This window comes from Pantherophis guttatus, chromosome 13 (assembly GCF_059756535.1).
Source record: "Pantherophis guttatus breed Tessera chromosome 13, ASM5975653v1, whole genome shotgun sequence".
Taxonomy (NCBI): domain Eukaryota; kingdom Metazoa; phylum Chordata; class Lepidosauria; order Squamata; family Colubridae; genus Pantherophis; species Pantherophis guttatus.
In genome coordinates, this window is record NC_142075.1 from 20315131 (window position 1) to 20330348 (window position 15218).

Below are 15218 nucleotides of genomic sequence, written 5' to 3' on the forward strand. Positions count from 1 at the left end.
GATCTGCCTCCGACAAATGTAACAGACTCACCTCGGAGGGCCCAGAATAATTCCACGTAACCCGGGACCTTGTTCCGTTAACCCCATCCAGCCTCTTACGTGCCTACTTTTCCAGAGATGGCTGTGGAAGCCCGAGCAGCTGCTGCTGTATTCTAGGGTCGCTCCTCCCGTCATCCTGGGGTTGGCAGCCAGCCCACGGCTCTCCTCTATCCACCACCTCAACACAGGCTCCTTTTTTGTTTCCTGACTAAAGAAACTCAGGGGGGATGCATCTCGCTTGGCAGAGGAGGAAGCTGCTGCACTCTGAGCTCCTCACACTACAGAGCCCGGCTCCCTCCAGCTGCTTTGTTTAGGTCGAACCTTTCTCTCTCTCTCTCTCTCTCTCTCTTTTTTCCCTCAGCAACTCCCATGTCTTTTTGTAGCCTCCTTTTTAAGATGTTGCTCTCTCTCTCTCTCTTGCGCTCTCTCCAGCGATGAAAACAATGTTGAATGAAAGCCAGCTGGCAGCCAGAAGGAGATGAAGGAATCTGCACAAAGGAGCTTCCTAACTCGCTGCTTTTCGTTCAAGGAACTGTCTGCTGGGCAGGGGGAGGCGGGGAGCCTTCGCTTCTCTCTTTCTGAGGCAGATCCCCCTCGGACTACAAAAATGTGCTGTTGCAACCCCCGCCCCCGCCCCCCCAATCCCTATAATATGGATGCCCAGCCACAAAGATGGGGATGTACAGGGAAAGCAAGACTGAAATAAAAGATGAAATGTCCACACGGGATTATTCACACCTGTCCGTAACTTAGAATAATCTTACAAAATTGTTGTAATTACGAAAGGCCCACCTGAGTCATTATTTATCCAGCTTCTCATCTGAGAAATAATTACACATCAAAAAGCCCAAACAAAACCACACAGAGGATTATACTCTACTCACTCTTTATGACAATTTCTTTAGCATACAACAGATGGATTACCACCAGGGTATACAAGGTAGAGCAGAGAGTACTTAAAAAGTAATAAAAAGGCAAGTTTACTTTGTGTCAGGGGGTAATGCTTTTCTGACGCAAATAACTATAGTTATAAAATATGTCCAACAGCCTGCTTCTGAGTTATGCCTATCTATACACATATATGACACTGTTGTAAATGAGAGACCAAATAAACAGCAAGACTTCAGAACAGTTTGTATGATCTGAAAAAGAAGGCTAATTGTTTTAAATCAATGTTGTAAATCATGATACAGGAGGCAATAGGTTACACTGCCCCAAATATCAGATATGGTAATAACAGGTTTATGGATTAAGGTCTTATTTATGCCCAAGGTTTCAATTTACCTAAATTATCAGACAATCTGGTTCTTGAATTTATTAGGGTTTTTTTTTCAGTACAAATGTGCAGTTCATGTATTGTGATGAGATGGATGGCAAACAAATTTAATAAATAAATACTTTTTTTCCTGTTCGAATGTTCGAAGATGTGATGCCTTTAGCTTAAATTAATCCCGACATTTCTAGCTATCAGCTGGGGAGACAGCAATTTAAATGACAGCTCATCCCACATGGCAGATTTCTTCATTCTGCATTGTACATATAATCTTGGGAGTTTTCCTTTGCGGCTGCTTCAAACTAAGTTGTGTATTTCATGAACACACAAGAACCTAATGGAACAGAATGCTTTAAATAAGACTATTTAGAGCATGAAACTCTATTAGCCATGAAGGTTAATTGACACTTCCAAATTGAGAGGCAGCATGCCACTGAATGCTTTTTAGGGGAAGACAACAAAGGGGAAGGTGATTGCTTTGATTCCCTTTTTGTGAGCTTCTTGGGAGCATCTGGTCGGCCTTTATTGGATTTAGGATGCTGAATGAAGAATTCTGATCTGGTCCCACAAGGTGGTTCTTGTGTTTTGTACTCCTCATTGTTTTCTTATCCCTCTTCTCTAGCCAACCCTCACCTCTATTCAAATTTACACAATAACAGCCCCTAATAAATTGACCCTCAAGATGGACCCATCTTGCCATTTCTGAAATTAAATGACTGGAAAACAAACAATACACTTCATCTTCTCTTACTTTAAGGCTACATTTTGACATAACATGTAATCAAATTAACAAAATGGAGATGCTGCTGTGTTCACACAACCAGCTTACGTCATTTCCACTCTCCTCAGAGACGGAAGCTATGTCAAGGAATCATGGGAAGGGATCTTAGGAAGGTTATCTGCTGCAACCCTGTTCTTACTGGAACCATCAGTGGCATGTAACTTCACTTTCATCTCTAGCAAAGGAGAACTCACGGCTTGATCTGGACTCTAATGCTTTTATTACTGTAGCCCAAGATAGCCTTTTTAAGAGCTGCATCAACTGTGGGCTCATGTTCACCTTGTAAACAACAACAAGGATACCCAGAACCCTTTCATATGTATTACTGACAAGCCAAAAATAGAAAAGAAAGAAGAAAAAAATACAAAAAAGTATATTCTAGTCTTCTTTATAGCAGTTATAACTACATAGTTATACTTCACATAGTTATGGGGCTTAAAGATAAATGCCTGTTCCATGCCACTGAGCATCCAAGGAAAAGCAATTATAATAATGGCTTATTATTATTTAGTATTTCCAAGTGGAAAACATCCTGGGCAAAGATAGAATAAGCAGAAATAAGTCTAATAAGCCACAAGCAACAGTTAAAATGCTAGCCTGCAGAGTAGTGAACAAGGCATACTGGGTTTAATGGTGATTTCAGGTATGTCCCTGAAAGCTCCTGTTCACTCCTTCCAACCCCACTACAGGTGGGCAGTAGACAGGTTGAACTGAGGGTTTCTTCAGGGAGATCAGAAATGGGCAGCTCGGGATGTCTTGGTGTCTTCAGGGAAGACAATAAATAAGTAATAAAGCCAAACCAGATTCTAGACATAAAAGACGATTGCTAGGTTGGCTAACAGCTGAAGTTCCATTCGTTCAGCAACTAATTAAGTGAGGCATGTTGGAACGAGATGGGCTTTGTATGTAATAGTAGACTGTTTACCTGCACTTGTCATCTTCTCCTGTCATGATATGAGAAAGTAAAAACGGCAGCGGAAAAAACAGTTTTTGCCCTGAAGCAGAAAGTTACCCTCTTCATTATAACAGAATCCCCATTCCTGAATATCATACCTGTAGGGTTCTCACTCATTTGATAGAATGGAGAACATGACAACTGTATGTGGACACCCCTCCCAAATTGCAATGAAATGCAAGAGATCTATTTTACTGGATTAACCACATATGTGAATTAAATGCACTATACCCATGATGCAGGGGTGAAATGATACCGGTTCGCACCAGTTCAGGTAGGTGGCACGCAGAGGCCTCTCTGCAGGCACACAAGCCGTTGCCCCAGCTCAGCTCCACCGCACATGCGCGCGCATCTCCCGCCGGCCAGCTGATTTTTAGGTCTCTGCCACGCATGCATGGGGCGCATGTGGGAGATGTGTGCATGCACAGAGGGTGGGGGAGTGTGGGGGGTTGCATGTGCATGCAAAGGGGAGCACGGGGGTCATGCACGCATGCGCAGGGGAGCATGGGCGGTCGCGCACGCATGCACAGGGTGGGGGAAGTAGGAGCGTGTCACGCGCACATTGCATTATGGATGCGGGCCCACGTGTGCGCTTGGCGCGTGTGCACACGTGCTTTTGGCACACCACGACAAAAGGGTTAGCCATCATTGCACTATACCAATGATATGTAAGATTTGTTTTTTTCATGGCTGCTACCAAATCAATGTTAACATGACTAAAACATAACAATTACAAACTGTAGCAAGCCCGAAATTACTTAATATATTAGTTAAATAATTAGCACATGAAAAATACAAACAATAAAATTCAGATTTTTATCCCCATGTATGTAACTGAACAAATGACTTCTTAAAAATAAGTTTAATGTCTAAGACATAGAGAGAGGAGGGAGGGGCGAGGATGGTACTGTTTACATACATGTTTGATACAAAGAAAGACTTACTTGAAAAGATACAAGAGAACCAGAGAATGAAACAGAGCAAATATTGAAGAAATACACCATGTGTCTATAATATACACTTTTCCTCTTTTGTTAATGAAAGGAAAAGAGAAAACGAACCAGACAACTCTAAACAATACGTAGATGAAGAGTTTTTGTATAAAGTAACATTAAGTTCTTTTCTTTTTCCACAGGTTTTATTCCTACTGTCCCATTGCCCCAAGGCACATATTCTTTTTCCATTCTGCAAAATATTATAAAGTAACATTTTATAAAGCAAACATATATGCATGTGAACTAAATTAAGTTGCTAACTTAATAAGCATGGTTTATTCTGAAAGCAGAATATGCATTTCTTTCATGTATACAAAAGAACATACCCAGTCCTAATGTATCTTCATATTCAGTGTATAAACAACAATCGGGACAAAAAAGTAAAATAGCACAAAAATCAATATTTAAACCATGAAAAAAAATGCCCATCTTATTAACAGCTCCATTTTGGCTACTTTTATGCAACTAAGTAATATCATAAAGGTACAATTAAACTTTTGATTTCTAAATATGGGCTATTTTTAAAAGAAGTTTGAGACAGCTAAAACAGATGAGAATCCTATTTTATACTTTTAACTGCAATTGGGTTTTGATTTTTCTTCTAATGTCATGAAGCACTACAGTTTCTCAAAGGGGGATGTAGAGATGTTTAATATTTTTTAACTAAGCTTAAACACTGCCCTGAGACCTCATGATGTTTTCTACTGTAAATTAACACTTGCATTTTCTGTGAGATGTCCTTCTAATCACTAAAGATGGACCTGGAATGAAAGGCTTAACTTCTCTGGCTTTAAAAAAGAAAAAAGAACAAGCAGCAGCTATCCCATAGAGATTAAGTCCTGCTTCTCAACTGCATGAACTGACTTCAGCCAAAAGGTAGTATAAACAGAACACACTATTATTCCACAAACAGCTCACAGCACGCATCGTGATTCTCTATGGCTTGTGTATCTTAAAAATCGGAACGCAGAAGGCTCACTGTTTGACATGAAACAAGATCCTTCCAGCAAATACTTGGGCAGATGACCTGAAGAACAAGCTCTTACCTGGGTGGGACTGTACCTGGAAGGAATCTCATACTAAATCTAACTGCCATTCTTGGTCACTTCTGAAAGTAGAGCTGCAAGAATGGGCTCTATTAGAGTGGGGGGAAGGGAGTATGTCTTTGCCAATGTCTACCCCTTTAGGCAGACAACTCTAACTATGTGGCTGCATTGCAATTCTCTACTAATGGAATCCATGCCAATAAGGCTATAAGGCTGGTATTCCCTTAATGGAGATAGCAATAATGTCTCCCGTAACTGTTTATTGCTAACTTACAAGCCCACACGATGGACTCCTTAACCCATCTGCCAATAGAAGAATAAGAAACTCCCCTCCCTAGATTGCCTGCTCTATAGGAGACAGACAAACTATCTTGCTCTCTAGGATTAACAGGATTTGGGTAAACATTTGGAAGAACAATCTCCTGTGCCCAGCAAAAAGTTAAATTTATCTTGCATATAAAGGCAGGATCTGGTCTTCACACCAATTTTTCCCGATGGAACACACCCAGGTCATCCTGCACTGATAGGGGTTGTCAGTTTACTAAGCTGCCTAGCGGAGGCTAAAGACCATCAGTAAGGCTGCTTTCTAAATAGGATGCTCATAAAGATATGCTTAATTGGCTCAAAAGGAATTGGGGTCAACATCCTGAGGACCAATGTTAAATCCCATGATGAGAAACGGAGAACAACTGGGCAAGAAATAAAAGCCAACCCCCCCCCCCTAAAAAGGCACACAAGCCTGGTAACCTGAAATTTTCCCTACCCACCCAAAAGTGTAATTTGAATGGTGGCAGCTTGCCTTGTCAGGGTATTTGATACCAGCATTTTATCCAGATCACCTTACAGCAACCCCAGAATTTCCAGTATTCTAGATTCCTTCTCCTTTACTGTCAGTCAAACATTTATTTATTTATTTATTGGTTCGATTTATATGCCGCCCTTCTCCGGAGACTCAGGGCGGCTTACAATGCGTTAAGCAATAGCCTTCATATTTTTTGTATATACCTGCTTAGTAGGGCTTTCACACCCACCCCCCAAGTGATGTTCTAGTAGCTGGTGCTACTTAACAGCGCTTTAGTCTGCTGCGCCACCAAGGCTCATATCATCCAGATCATCTGGTGTATCAGATCTGGTGTATCTAGCAGATAATCTTCACTACGAAATCTGAAAACTGGGGTTCACTAAGCACCCCTGTTCAAATCTGGAAGTCATTTTTGGTCTGGGTGAAGAACGGCCCCCTCCCTCAGCGATTCTGCTTTGCCCCAAGGAAGCCATAGCCATTTCTTAATTATTGACATCCATGCAGAGAAGTGCAGGCTCCTGAGCCAGAAGGGAACGGTCACAATTACTCATGGCTTGAGAAGATTCATCTTTTATGCTATTCTGGACACGATCTATGCCAGTGAAATAGTCTAGAGCAAACCCTCTGGCCATGACATTAGCAGATCATCTATCTCCTCTGCTCTGACATCATGGAGAAATGAGAAATGCCTGCTCTTCTCTGTTGCAAATAAGATGATCCATAATAAACTGAATATCTCTGTTATCTTCTGGAAAAACCTTTGGGTAAAATGTCTGCTCTGGTGGCTGAGCCAGCTGTGTTCATTGTTTACGTGGTCTTCTGCTTACCTCATTAAGTGATTTGCCTCCTTCTAAAAGGCCCATTGACCTCATGCCTCCCTGGGGGGGAGTGACGCCATACTTGGCTATAGTATTGTCCATCCTTCTTAGGAAATCCTTTCCCCTCACCGGATGCTACAAGTTCAACAACCCCAGATACACTGCCTGAATCTCTGAGCAACAGATTGGCAGGAGGAAGGCCTTAGACTGGGCCACGGGTTCTGAACCGAGACACAAAATGACCTCCTCATCCTGCTCAAGTGACATTTATGGTTATCTTCTCTCTGTTTGGCTCTTTGAGAACTATACTTGGGAGGGGGGTTTAGAATAGATTACTATAAATCATTACGTCTGGGATCTGCCCCCTGCATAGGACTATCAGGGTTATTCGGATCCTGGAGGCTCTCTATTCCTGTAATGAGAGCAGAAGCAACTGGAGCAGTCTGGAATGAGAATGTGGGGGTAAGACTACGTTCTGAGCTGCTATTATCGCTCCCTGTGGTCTTGCCAACAGCATGAGGGGTTGTTTTTTCTGTAATCTACCATTTCTCATGTTAGATTCTTCTGTAGCCTGAATGATTGTTCTGGAGATAGGAAGAGTCTTCCCACTTTCAGATCTATCATCTATTCAGATGTAGTATTCACCTTGAGGGAACCAGAGAGCTCTTTATGTTTATCACAAAGTTGTAATCTCTAAGGAATTAGAATTAAGCTAATTCAATTATTTTCCCATTGAGGGAACTGTGATGAAAAGGTCATCCAAACAGGGATAAAATATGAACCTAATGAGCCCTCAGGTGCCCATTATGCCATCACTCTGGTTAAAAATTCCAACATCAGATTGAAGGGGACAGACATGATCTGATCCTGATAAACTGAACCATGTACACAAATCTGAGAAATTTCTGGTAGGCTTGTCAGCATACTTAGCATGACCACCAAAAGTTATAGAGGCTAGCCAATTGTTTGGAATAAAGGCTTCCAACCTTAGTCATCATAGTCTCCATTCTGAAGGTCAACTGTCTGATGAACCTGTTCGGTGGCTTGGAAAGAATGGAGACCAGGCCAGAGCTTCCTTCCTGGTTTGGAACATATTTTCTTGTAAATTCTGCTCACAACAGTGGTCTGGAGCAATGGTTTCCGTGAGACTGCTGAAACTACAATCTGGTTTACACTGAGGTCCCGGAGGTCACACAGTTCTGTTTGCACATCTGCCATCGGCTTGGCTCTCCAACAGACCTTGGTTATCTCCTCTTTCAGCTATCTCTGCTCTTTGGGCAATGCTCTGAATAATTATCAGGGCCAAAGTGTCACACCTCTATCCACCATGGATGTCAGGTCAGATTGCAAACTGTGCAGTTTTGTGAACCTACCGGAGCGAGCGGTTTCTTTTCCATTCCATGGGGTCTCGCAGACTGGTTGAAAAGCCTCTGGAAATCCTACCTGGTGCTGCCAAAACAGATCCCTCACAGTGGCTCCAGTTAGCATGAGGTTACCATCTCTGAACCAAACTGCCTGCTCTCTGGGTGAGGCACTTGGCCCGTTCACAGCACTGCAATTATCTAATGAGAACTTCCATTGAAGATACTATCACTATGATATAGACTTTTCCTGTATAACTTGAGGCCCCACTGGAGCAAAGGCTGTTTCTGTATAGGACAGCATTTACATTAACAAATCTTATCAAGTGGCTGCTTGTAATAAAACAAAGGTTTTCAACTAGGGAAAATACAGTCTAAACTTCTGAAGTTGATTTTAGTGACTCCTGGTGCATTTCAAATGCTGTAAAGGAAAGCTGGCTTCATCTCCTCTGCCAGATTTGGCAAAGCAGACTAGTGTAACGGCTTAATCTGATATATCATCCAGAAGGTCTAAGTCCCCTTAACGCTACATGATCAACATCACTCCAGGAGGATAATTTCACTGGAATCAAAACTAAAAGGTTGCAGCCTTTCTCCAGCTCCCCGTGCATGAGATTTGATATAACAAAATGACTTTAGCAGAACCGTCCATTGCTACTTAGTTGCAAATCCAACTAAAATTCTTGCTCTGCCTTATGCTTTTAGAGATTTTCTTTGGCCGCTTCTAGTGCCTTACTCTCTGAAATTTTGCAAGGAAGACTTGCTGGTATCCCGTACAATAAAAGCTTATATCCATGCCTTTCTAGAGCTGCTGAATCAGCCGCATGTGTACCAGTGTGCTGCTTCTTCTTACTGGGATGCTTGTCATTTCCTCATAGCACCTCTTTTAAACTAATATCCATGTAGACAATATTCCTTTTGTGTCAACTTCTTTTTATAAGATTTCATACTATTACAGGTTCCATAAAGGTAGACCCTTATGGTTAAAATTAACTTTGCCATTTTGCTATGTTCCAAAGTGGATTTTGGATTTTCTTTGCAATTTGTTCGTATTAGGCATTCTTTTTCCCTTTCACAACTTTGGCTGAATAAAATAAAGCAAACCTATAGTTTAATCTAGATTATAAATTACAATAAAGTAAGAAATTATTTTTATCTTTGTTTAGTCCAAGTGTTTTTCTTTTCCTGGTCTGTCATCTACATTGTGTAGCTGTATTGGAACTTTATAGTTCTAATATTAGAACTAAGAACCATATTTACAATTAAATCTTAGTGTTAAGATTTTACAGATTTGCATAAAATTAAATAATCCCTGTAACAGCTACGTTAATCTGCTATTTTATAGCTTAATCTTGTAATTTCATGTGGCCTCTGTTAGTATCAGACTAGATTTTTGGGGGGGGGGATTATTTTTAGTCTGTTATCTCATGTAATTTATATGACACTATTTACTACCAGATTTTAATCTCTTGTTTTAATTTCAATAGTGAGAACAGTTTCAGACTTTAGCATCCTACCATTATGTGTTATTAATCCATATAATTATGCTGATTTACTGACTTTTAAAGCCAGTCACTAAATTGTACTTTATACTAAGGCTAAATGGCAGGAGAAGATACTATCTCTGGGTGTTTGTGTGACGAGAAGCTCTTAATGCGCATTCTCTGGATACAGGAGTTCAAAAGCTTGGAAATGTCTGTCTAGAATAATTCTGTGAATCTCCCAAGATGAGTTCACTCTCTTGTCAGAAGTAGGAGGCTCACAAAGAAAGAGCAAGACCACAAAACGTTTCAAACAAAAGCAGCTGCCATACAGTGATCTGACTCCAAGCCCAGGCCTCTCGCACAGCACCAGTTCTCTAGTGAATAAGCACAAAGACAGGCCAACTATTATGGTTGACCAGTATGAACAAATTGAACCTAGCTAAGCTGCCACCTGCCTGTACAAAGCTCAGAAGTCCCCCAGCATCAGCTCAAAAACTATTTACAGAACAACTAAATGCTTCTTTTGACACCCTTCCCTGTAACCTTTCAGTAGCTGCTCACCTGAATCAGCAAGTATTCCAGGTTTGCAAGAACCAGAGCAGCAGAGAGAAAAAACAGGCTCATCACAGTATGGCTGTTCTTTAGTACAAGGAATTTTACCTGCAAACCAGAACCTATTATTCTAGGACTAAGAAAGTGTAGCTCAGCTCACTTTATCCCATTAGCAGAACCCACAGCCTCCTGCTTACTAGCTCAGTGCAAGAATTCTTTCCCACAAACATTGTTAGTTTTCATTTTGATGTCATTTTATTACCTAGAACTGAATATTATTGCTGCAATTTTACTTGTTAATTCTACTTGTTCTTATTCTTTAGAAGAAAAAAAACCTTGAAAAGCTTCATAATCTCTAATTGTACTTTAAGAAGCATTTTTACCAATTAAACAGCTATGTTAACAAATAAGGTCGTGATCAATCTTAACTAAAAGAACACACTATTTTTGACTTGAAATCAGCAAATTATAATTTACATATTTTGTACAAAGTTGAGTGACAGCACATTTTATTGATAGTATTTTAAAAATCTATAGAATTTATAGTGCTTTATACAAACACCATAATAGGAAGAAAGGAAAGAAAATCAGTATCTTAAAGTATTTTTTTCCTATTACTTAAACCTTTACACATGTGCTTCTATGCTTTCAGGACAGATTTTGATGTACTGATTTTTAGTTTAACAACTGACTACATGCATTCTCCTAAACCATAAGTAAGGATGCGTAAAAGGGGACTTCTCTCCAAATTATTCTCTATTCCCTCTGGAATAATGTGAGCAGACCATTGTCTGATATACTTCTGAAGTGTATTATTTATTTATTCAAATGCATATGCTACCCAAATTTCACAAATAACACATTAAAACCAAGAAAAAACTATTAACAAATGAAGAATAAACAATAGCAAGGAAGACAAAAGTAAGATAGGAACAAAATAATTTCAAATAAGAGTTATTTATGATGTTTCAGGTGTGAGCTGGTCTTGAATCCTTGTATCTGGTCCACAAATCATTTCCTGTTATGGAGAGTATGAATTAGCTACCTTTGAAATATTCATATTGATTCATTCCATGGTGAAAATGAAAAGTTCTGAGAGAAAGCAGAATATGATGTGGACAATGTACCTTGTTTTGCACATTAATCGCGCAGCAGTTTGTTTAGCAAACAGACCGTGCTGCTGCAAAATGAGATCTGAACAAGTGAACTAATACTTGTAAACTGGAGAAGCATTTGTCACCCACACAACTTCAAAATACAAACATACTGAGACAAAAGTAATAAAACAGCAAGGTCTGAACAGTCTTATGTCTTTCAGTCAAAAGATGAAATTATTTCTCATTTACCCTTTATAAATCTTGATTTCTTACACCAAAAGATGGCACTTACCCACCCCACCAAAACAGCAGCAAAATCTCTGAACATTATTTTTTCAAGTGTCAAAATTATAACTCTTATCTTAGAAAACTGAAACCTGTCAAGAGAATCTGTATGGTTATTAGACATCAAAGTCTGTGATTTCTCATTTCACACAATGGGAAAAACATGAAACAATAGTACAACTTTCTGATATTACTGTACTAATAAAAAGATTAAATATTGGTAATGCTCATTTCTCTATTAATATCCAACATAATGGAAGTCTAGTAAGAATATTCAAAATACCAAGCAAAAGACTATTGGGTAGAATACTACTGAGATGCATTAAAAAATTAACAGAAAATAAACCTACGAAATCTTAATATTTTAAAATATTAAATAATATAACTAGGTGACAGATTGAGTTTAAAAATATTCCTTAGGATTTCCACTGAGATTACTTGTCATCTATAATTATGCAAGAGAGTCTTTAGCAGATCAAAAAACAGTATTTGAACAAAAGTACTAGCTACTGCTTGTACTGACATTCTGTGCCTATTTATTTGTACAGAAATCCAAAAATTTAAGGACTTAGTTCCTATCAGGTTTGCACTGCGGAGGTAGGACACAGAGCAAATAGTTACTCATTTGAGGTAATAACTTGTTTGTGCAGATCCTGCACCTCTATCAAAAGAGCAAAACAAAGTATGAACTGTTAACTATTCCATAGATTTAACCAGATAAGTGGTTTGCTGGAGATAGCTGTGGATGTATTTTCCAGTACATTAACATTTAAAGATTAAAACTTCCTTGCAGTTCACAACACATGCAGGCCTAAAAGATTCAGTGTAATCTAAACTAAGATCACAAAACAGGACTTGGTACAAATTAAACCATTTTCAGAGCAATGGTACTGTAGTATCACGGGTGGGACCCAAAACAGACCAATGAAAGTTTTTAAGTTTTTGAAACTCATCAGAAGTGGTAACAATTACAACAGAACTCCTACAACTGTGATGGTGAATCTATGGCACGCGTGCCAGAGGTGGCACACAGAACACTCTCTGTGGGCACGTGCGCCATCGCCAGCTGGTGTTCAGGTTTCTGGCGCTCCAGCACGCGCGAAGACCAGGTGGCTGGTGTGCATGTGCACACCGTAAACCAGAAGACCAGGTGGCCGGCACGCGCATGCATACTGGCTAGCTTGTCTTCAAGTTTTCAGGGTTCCGGAAACGCACGTTCCAGTTTGGGCATTTGATGCCGAAAAGGTTCGCCATCACTGTCCTATAACATACACCTGTCCTTCTGAGAGGGGAAAAGTAGAGCTTTTAATTCTATCACGGTGAGGCTCTGGTTCTTGAAGAGAGTGGTTGATGGAAGCTAAGACACAGAAGGTGAGAATTCAGCTTCAGAGAAACAGCTCTTATATATCGGAAGCAAACCCTGACAAAAGGCATTTGTTCCCGAGTCAAATAACCAGTCCAAATAAATCCCAAACGTAGGCATAAATAAATAAAGCCAGCTGCAACCAGATTGGCTCCCGCAGAACATTTCAACCTACCTATTCATTTCCTCCTACAACCATCCGCAACTGTTAAAACAGCCTTTACTTCAACCCATTGAGGGCACTGCTGATGAGCTGTCATTTCTCACTCTAGATTCAGGAACTCTTCAAAGGCAGAAGGATGGTCTGTGCCATGTGAGGCAGCCAGACTGGCTAGAAATATCCCGCAAGAAACCAGGCCTGAATGCTATGATGTTCCTCATACACCAACTGTCAAGCATAACTTTCAGATAAGGCAACTCCTTCAGGACACTGAGATTTTATGGAAGTCTTGAGAGATACCAGAAGCACCAGCAGGATTTTATGGCATCAGACCTACAACAGACCTGCCATTAACTACAAGTAGTCCTCAAGTTACGACCACAACTGGGCCCCACATTTGTGTTGCTAAATGAAACATCTGTTAAGTGAATTTTGCCTCCTCATTTTATGACAAAATTAAGTGAATCACTGCATTGGTTAAGTTAGTAACACGGTAAGCGAATCTGGTTTCCCCATTGACTTTACTGGTCAGAAGGCTGCCAAAGCCTTCACATGACTCTGGGACACTGCAACCGTCATAAATACGAAACAAGTGGCCAAGCATCTGCGTTTTGATCCACGAGGAGGCTTCAAGGGTCGTCAACGTGGGAAAACGGTCACAGGTCACTTTTTCAGCGCCATTGTTAACTTTGAACAGTCTGAACTGTTATAAATCGCGGACTACCTGTGTAGTCCACTACCTGTGTATCCACTAAGAACTTCTTCCATGCAACTTATTTTTTTTACCAGACCCATTGCTTAACCCCCTCCGTGTGGTCCACAAGCAGGAGTCACCTTAACCCCTCTGGCTAAACCTTTATCTTTTACCACCTCCTCTAAGGAGCAGAAACCGGGCTGCAGTTACACTTTTCCTACTTACCTAAGTCGGTGTCCCAAAAAGCCAAGGCACAAAACGCCACCCATTAAAACACGTGTCTCCCAACAAGCCCTGCATCCCCAAGCCCGACTCTTGCCGCCATCAAACGCGTCCCGGAGCCCATGCCCCCCCCAAAAATGAAAAGACCACCCCAGGCACCCTTCATCGCCCCCATCCTCATCACCTTCAAGGCTGCCACGATCCCCCCCCAAAGTCGGGTCTCTCTCCCCACCCATCCCCCACCCACCCATCCCGGGCTTCCGATCCGTCGGCGGAGACTCCCCCAAGTTTCCCCCCACCCCCGAAGCTGCGGAACTCCGCGGAAAACCCCGAGGAGGCGCCGCCGCGGGAGCTGCTCCTGCCGGGGGTCTCAACCTAAGGTTGGCGGCACACGTGCCCGGAGCGGCCTCACGGGCGAGAGAGAGTCGGCGGTGACCCCGGCCGTGCCCTCTGCGCGGAGGCGGCTCCGGACTGCCGGCTGGCCGGACGACCCCGCTTCCTTCCCTCCTTCGGGGGTCTCTGGGTCCTCGCTCTCCCCACCCTTCCCCGCAGAGCGGCCCCTCTGCCCTTCTTCCACATGGCCGGTGGGCGCACCGGGGCTTTTGTGCGAGGGGGAGGGGGAGGCAAGGAGGGAGGGGGAGGGAGAGAGGGACGCCCCCCTCCTTGCCCCCCCCCACGGGAAAAGCCCCGGATGAGGCCGCCCTCCGCCCCACCCCCTTCGCCAGGGGTGGGGTTTTCTCCCCCACCCCCACCCCCCACCCCGCCGCGTGAGGCGACTCCCGCCGTTCCGGCCTCAGCGGGAGAACCCCGAGCCAGGCCGGGGCCTAGCGTGCCGCCATGAGGAGCTCGCTCCCTCACTCCTCGCCCGCCCGGCCTCGCCCGCTGCCTCCTTTTCGCCTCACACTCACTCTCGGGTCCCGGCCGGGGCCGGGCGCGCCCCTCAGCCGCCGCCGCCTCGTCCTCCATGAAGCCGCCGCCGCCGCCGTCGTCGCCTCACGAGCCCGCCATCCTCCTCCTCCTCACGGCCGCCGCCGCCGCCGCCTGTGGGAAGGGGAGTGTGCGCGCGGCCGGCACAGCGGCTGCGATCCGGCTCTTCCCGGCCGTCCCTCCCTCCCTCCCTCCGCGCGGCCGCTCGAGAAGAAGAAAAAAAAAAAAAAAAGAGGAGGGGGAGGGGGGAGTCGAGGCGCTCGGGGCAGCAGCAGCAGCAGCAGCAACAAACCCGGCTCGGCGGGAAGGAAGACGCGGAGTCTGGAACACGAGGGTGGGTGGGGGAAAGAAAAAAAAAAAAAAA

At 42.8% G+C, this 15218-nt stretch overlaps 1 protein-coding gene across 3 annotated transcripts in view; it reads right to left on the reverse strand.

Annotated features, from left to right (window-relative positions):
* Window positions 1-15218, reverse strand: part of ZNF609 (zinc finger protein 609) — a 70086-nt gene extending 54868 nt beyond the window's left edge. The window contains exon 1 of one of the 3 annotated variants that reach the window (XM_060689439.2): window positions 14836-15218. The gene's annotated coding sequence lies outside the window, so the exon portion shown is untranslated. Of the gene's footprint in view, window positions 1-31; window positions 3207-13026; window positions 13916-14835 lie in introns of those variants that run through there. The other 2 variants (XM_087878245.1, XM_087878244.1) reach the window with 2 other exon arrangements.